General features: G+C 40.9%; 1 protein-coding gene across 6 annotated transcripts in view; it reads right to left on the bottom strand.

Annotated features, from left to right (window-relative positions):
- Positions 1-6,940, bottom strand: part of Astn2 (astrotactin 2) — a 1,043,712-nt gene that overhangs the window by 126,745 nt on the left and 910,027 nt on the right. Inside the window, exon 21 of one of the 6 annotated variants that reach the window (XM_029563722.1) lies at positions 3,106-6,053. The exons of the other annotated variants lie outside the window; for them this stretch is intronic. The gene's annotated coding sequence lies outside the window, so the exon portion shown is untranslated. Of the gene's footprint in view, positions 1-3,105; positions 6,054-6,940 lie in introns of those variants that run through there. 6 annotated transcript variants of the gene reach the window in all.

Raw genomic sequence — 6,940 nt, 5'->3', positions numbered from 1 at the left:
GCAATATACTCTTTCACATAAAATAAAAAAAATAAATAAAATATTTAAAAAATTACAATACAATTGCTCAAAGCTGTACATTTAAGGTAATGTTGGTCATGGTGGCAGAACTGGGATTTGAACTGAGGAGTCAGGGCTGATGGGCTCTAACATTCTAAATCATAGCCATGTTATTATGCTGTCACACCCCCAATGAGGTTAAAAATGTACTCTAAACTCATGACTTTACATATTTGCTTGTGAGATCTGCATCCCCTTGAATGATTCCTTACAAGTCATCCTCCATATATCAGCCCACTGATGTTTGTAAAGTAGAATCTTACCACAACATTAAGTCTTTCCATAAATGCCTACTGAGTGCCTCATGACAGATTTGGGGTTTTTTGGTCACTAGAAAGACAATGATGAATAAACAAAGTCTTATCCCAAATTCACATTATATTTAGAACAAAAAAACAAACGCTTACGCTGACCCAGGGATTCTGTGTCTCTTTTCTCCTCTTCCTCTTCACAATCTTCACCATTTATACCAAACTTCAAATTTTTCTACCAACCAGCTGTGATCCAGCCTCAAGTTCTTAGTATATCAGTGTTCTTATTTGGAGGATTGTTTTTTTCTGCACATTTGTTAGTTTTCTGATGCAAATGATGTGTTTGTCTCACACTGGATGCTAAGTGTTTGATGGCCAGGGCTATGCCCTTACTTGTCAATGTACATCCTTCCAAGCTCTACCAAAATGTGGGGCCCAAGAGGCATCTGATAAGTATTTTTTGAACGGTTGAAGGGGTAAATATTATTTTAGAGACATAAAATTCAAGTGTTAATATTTAAGACTGGAAGAGAGGCAGAGAAGAAAGATAAGAAGTTTCTCAGAGGACATGAATGTGACCTGAACCGCAACATCATGGCCTGTTATCAGAGGAGCAGGGAAGGACATCAGCAGAGCAGAGGAGTTTGCAGGGGCAATAAGGCGAAGCTGTCTTACACGCGGAAAACCAATGCTCTTCTTAAAGAGAGTGTTCCTGCTCCAAACTCACCACACGATCTTGTCTTCCAACAGATCCACCCACTTTCCTTCTTGCCTGTACCTCCCAGTCTAGTACTTAGTTCACTCTGTATTATCTACCTCCCTTACCGTGCTGAAACAATGGTTATAAAGGACTTGTATTTGTCTCCTTGATGCCTATGCTAGGGGCCCTGGTAGAATTTTAAGAAGTGTTTCGTTGACTGGAACAAAATTGAAGTAAAATAGAAATATATGTATCTTAAGGTGAAACCACATGCACTTCTCTTTCTAATATGTCAATTCTCATCTTCCGCTTACTTCCTAAAGTTTAGCCAGATCATCAAGTTCCAGGTTGGAAAAACTCACTCCAAATTTATGAGACAAAGGAGAACACCGAAGAGAAAAAAACAGAAACAGAGAATGACTTTGCGAAAGACACAGACAAAAACGAGACTGAGAAAAACAAGTCTCCTTTTGTTGAAATCTGGAGGGGGCCTGTTGGCATCTCCCATCAGCTCCAGGGAGGAAAGATAAAGATCCCATCCCTGTGGGTATCAAACTGTAGCCATTACATACCATCACTAATTTAATTTATACAGCATGAACTGACCTGCCAAACTTTTACTGTTCAGATGACTTGAGAGGGGTGTAGGAAGCAAAAAGCCGTGCCCTCTTCTTCCACTGACCAGGGTCAGAGGTGGCCCCTCATTCCCTTGGCTTCCTCCCAATTCTCATAGCCATGACTCTTTCTGCTTCATAAGGGGTTCCCCGCTGGCTAGGAAAATTTTAAAGTCTGAGGTCATTTCTCCTTCTTGAGAGGCAAACAGGAGGTAAACCAAGATGGCTACCTTGTGCTAGAAAGATAGAGTGACAGAAGCTGTCTGAGGGAAAACTAAAGAACATTCTTGAGGATGGGAGAGTCCTAACAAAGGTTCATCTTGGTCCTAAAATGTGGGCTTTTGAAAGTTTCTCCCTAAGATAAAGTGTACTATAGTCAAATAAATTTAGGGAACTCCATTAACAATGCCTCTTTACTTGATGGCAACACCCTATTGATGAAGACATAGCATACTGTGAGTCATGTGGAAATCAAGCTGACATTCATTTGGTGGCTTCACCCCGAATGGCTAGCTTTCATAGTTCTGGGAGGTGCTATGTGCACCACTGTAGAAGGAAAGCAATCCTCAGTCTTACCAAGCTGTGAACCTTATGAGCTACAAAAGTGACCTACTTTGGCAAGAAGTACCCACCGGTACAATAGTGGCATGAATGTTATGTGAGTAACCAATCACTTTCTGATTGGATTTAGGCCTGCTCCATAATGAAACCTATACCTGGTACCTTTACTGGGGCAAGAACCTGTAACTATAAAGATCATAGACCCTAGGGGAGAACCTACTACTATTATTCTACTAAATAGACATAATGTTACACCAACCCTTAATGACTTGTTATATCCGTAGATTAGTTCATCTCTTAACCCTTATCAGAGAAGTTCCTTTCTGCAGTAGATAATGATTACCACAGAGACTCACAATTGATAAATGTGCAGAGAGTAAGAGACTTCATAGTGCTCAGCTCTAAATGTTCACCTCTATAATACCTTTTCCTCAAAAGACTCAGGGACCATTGTAGAGGAGTGGATAAAAAGATTTTAAGAGCCAGAGGTAGTGGATGATTATAAAGAAACAGTGTTTTCTGAATACAACAGAGCAACTGCACATATGAACTCACAGCAGTTGTGACAGCATATACAAGACCTGCAACATTCAAGTCAGACAAAATCACAGTATTGGAGGAAAAGTGGGCATGAAATCCCATCTCTACCTGTGGAGATACTGGCAATTGACAGCTGCTGAGAGAGGGAGAGTCAGTTTTCTGTAAGGGTATGATCCCTGGAAACTGACCAGTGGATGGCCATGCACTCATACATCCAAGAGTACATGGGCAGGACAAAATGGACTTGATGGGCTTAAATAAAAAAGAGAAGACACAGTTTAGTGAGTAGAGAAGGGAGGGGTGGGCCTGGGAACAGTTGAAGGAGGAGGAGTGATCAAATGACACTGTATGAAAGTTTCAAAGACATAAAGCATGCTCTTCTCCTTGCCTGGGATGGTCTTCTTTCTGGTCCTTCATTGGTTTTATTCTTGGCTCCAAAATGGCTCTTTTTATCCACCTTATTTAAAATTATGCAGCCCCTCTCCTCTTTTTCTTTCCTGATCTTCTTTTTTTATGCTATCACTTATCACCACCTGATAAATGAAAACGTTTCCCTCTCTCCTCCTAACTTAGAACAGAGAAAATGGTGCCCCTATAGTTATGCTGTACTAAACCCATTTGCTGTAATGCTGTCTCAATAAAGGAAAGGAGTTCTGACTCTTTGATTCTCTCCTGTAACCCAGGCTGGTATAGAGTAGGCATCCAATAGACACTTGTGTAGATATTTATTGAATAAATGAAGTAAAGAATAAATGAGAAGCATGGGAAATTTGGGGCAAAAAAGGGAGTAAGAGCACAAGGATTTATGTCCTAAACTCTTTGAAAAGCACGTGACATTATTTTAAAAAAATAACAAAAACCATGACCATTTTCTAAATGGGTAAATTAAAACTCAAAGTTAAAGTGACTTATTGTGATATCACCTAAAAATACACAGAGAAGTCCAGACTAAAACACAGACCTGACTCCAGTCATTTAAATTATTCAGGCTTGGTTAAGTTTTGGCGATCTTTAGAGTTAGTATTCTTTACTTTAGTGCCTTCTTCAACTGATTATGCAGCTTCTGAGGCGGCCCAAGGCACAAGAAACTGATTGGCTCCTTTTCATGGGACTGATGAATAATGGCATGGCACCACTCAGTGCTTAGGATGACTCAGCAGACCAGAGCTGGGGAAAAGAGCCCATCTCTCCCCACCCCAAACGCCTCATCCATTCCCTGATGTCAGGTGCCTCGCAATCCCCATGATGGGCCAGTTAATAGCTCACCCAATAAATGGGTGCATAACAAAGTCTACTGCAAGGCCATCATCACTTCAAATCTGGCTGATCTCTGTGCTGGCCACATGATTACTTCCAACTGTCTGTTGTCCCCTACCTAGGGTCAGTCCTTGCTTAAGACTGTACAGTCTCACAGTCTAGACTCTTCTCGCCCTGGGTTCCCTCCTATTCTTTCCTTTTTGGTGCTTCTTCAACCTGTTTTCATATAGTCAACATCCACCTAATTATTCATTCATGCACTTGTGCATACAACCCTATTATATTAATGTATAATCAATACTCATTCACAGATACAAACATAGATCCACTCATTTTCTGAACTGACACTGGTATAGACAGGTATATTATGAGAGCTATCTGGTTGTGTTAAAGTCATTTTCCTGACTAGTTTTCAAACTCAAAGAAGAAGAAAGGGGGCTTTGATGACACAAGTTTTCTTCACCCACTAAAACCAAAGGCTTCCTCCAACCTGCAATTCCATGAGCTCAAGATATACTAGACATAGCCCTGTCCTAATGGAGCTCACGATCTAGAAAACATTTTTGGTTATGATTCATATATTTTCCAACTGAATTTAGTAGTACACTGATGTGTATACATATGATTGAAATTCAAATTTTGTGAAACAATCCTTACCCTTGCTATAGAATATACTCTATAATATTATATTTTGAGAGTTTTTAAATGATGGCCGCAATCTAGCAAACTGATTTCACAACCACTAATCAGTTATGACTGGAAATCTGAAAACTAAAACTTATCTAGAAGGTCTACAGACATGTCTGGATATAAGCAATGATATAAGCTAGATACTTAGACAAATTTATATTCTCCACTCTGCTGATCTTCCAAACTCAACAGTCACCTGCTGCAGGCTGCTCCCCTACTTTATTCCTTATTGACATGACTTCCTGGTAGTCTCTGGTCCCGCCTCCTCCTTCCAAGAGGCTCCAACCGTGTCTTCTGACTGCCTGCCTCCAGTATGTTCTCCTAACTGTAGCCACAGATCTTCTAAATCATGAATTTCTGTGAAGTAACAACTCCTCACTTCTTTGTGGTCTACAAAATAACCAAGCATATCTAATTCCTTAGCCTTGACTGACCTTGATGCTTGCTTCATGGACATTTTCCACTAATTTCACTTTTGTGTCTTATGCTTAGTCAAGGTTTAATCGCTCACAAGTCCTTGAGTCTTCCGCCCCTTCATATCTCCAGGCTTTTGATGGCTTTTCTGCCTAGAATTCCATTTCACTTAATGCTGGCTCATTCGAGGATTAATTAAATCGCTTGTTGTTCTAAGCAGCACCTCCTACCTTCTACTTAGTGTACTATTCTGAATATGGCATTTTCACTTAACAATCTCCTCTGAAGGGACCTAGATATTTAAGGATGGTAGTCATGAACATTACTCCATCTCCAGGACTCAGTAGAGCATTTGGCATAGGTTAGACACCTCTTCTTTCACATAGGTCTTTCCACACAACAATTCTTGGATGCTGTAACCCTACCTCACAATCTGCTTCCCAGAGGACCCAAGGTACCATAGTATTCTCAGTGTACATAGGAAGGAACTGAGGCTCAGAGCAGTCACGTGACTTGCAAACAACTGGTGAGATGGGTTCAGCTGAGTGCTGGTAATGTTTAACAACTGGCTCACTGGGGGAAGAAAAGGTGCTGATTTATAGTACTGGCTGATTTCCAGGGTATAATTACCTCCACCCTGGGCAATTCACACTACCAATGTGATTTCCTGAATGCAGACCGGGCAGGGAAGTGCACTGTTGTCCTCAGAAGCCAGACAAGCTGACTCTAGCATGCCTGTGTGAAGCCTCAAACCTAAGCTTTGCCTCACTAGCATCTTTGACAGTCCTCCCAGGTCTCCCTCCCTTCTGAGTGCTGTTCTCGATGAAGGACTTCCTCTGTTGGTTCACCGTGCTGGAGATCTGGTACGCATGGAGTTTCTTCATGGTTCAGGGAGTAGATGGGAGTTCTCAGGTCCCTCGATGTCTAGAAGTCTGTTCTTCTAGGTGGGGTACAGTATCAGAAAGCCTGAAATAGCAAAATGACTTTGGAATATTTTTATGGTAGGTCATGAAAGACAAGATTGAAAGAGACAAAGAAGAAAGCAGCAAAGCCAGAAAGAGGTAGTTTGAATAAGAAACACGAAGCCAGAATGAAAGCCAAGGGTGAAGTACTCTAGAAAATCAAGAAGGGAAGAAAGGAGAAGGGAAGGGAGAGATAGAGGGAGAGGGGGACAGAGGACTGTAGCCACAAGTTATGGAAACAGCACCATTTCAAGCTCCTTTAAACCTAATGCCAAGGTGAGAACGATTATCCATGTTGCAGATGTGGAAACCAAGCCTGTAGGAGATGGTGTCTTTAATAATAATAATAACAATGATCTCAGAAATAATACCTAACATACACGGAGTCTTTGCTATATATATAAGTGTCACAGTTAATCCATGTTAACAATATGATTAAGTTAATCATATTGGAGCTCAGACTAGAGTCCGAGCACTTGTAGTGTCTTGACCAAGGTCTAGGTGTCTTGCTCTAGATACCACTAACAATTTTGGTTAAACTCCTAAGTATGAGATATACTACTCATTTCTCCTTCCCAGGTGTGAGCAGAGATTGAGAAATGTACCATGTGAAAAGAAATGCGTCTGATCCATTTTGCAGATGGAAAATCCAATGTGCCTTCGCAGATGAAAGAAGAGTGCTTAGCATTTCAGGTCAAGCTTGTTCAAGCCTTGAGTAAACTCATCACATGGAAGGAATTTTGAAGATGTTCACTAAAGACCAAGAAAAGCTAAGGAGAAAATGTAATGTATTTGAGAACAAAGGCAGCCATTAACCTTCCCATCCTGGGAATTTGAGGCTGGAGCCAAATCTCAGCAGACAGAACTGGATAATGCCAGCATAAATCCCCG

Source organism: Nannospalax galili, unplaced genomic scaffold, assembly GCF_000622305.1.
Source record: "Nannospalax galili isolate Female #2095 unplaced genomic scaffold, S.galili_v1.0 scaffold34, whole genome shotgun sequence".
Lineage (NCBI taxonomy): Eukaryota > Metazoa > Chordata > Mammalia > Rodentia > Spalacidae > Nannospalax > Nannospalax galili.
This window is presented reverse-complemented; position numbering and strand designations above follow the sequence as displayed.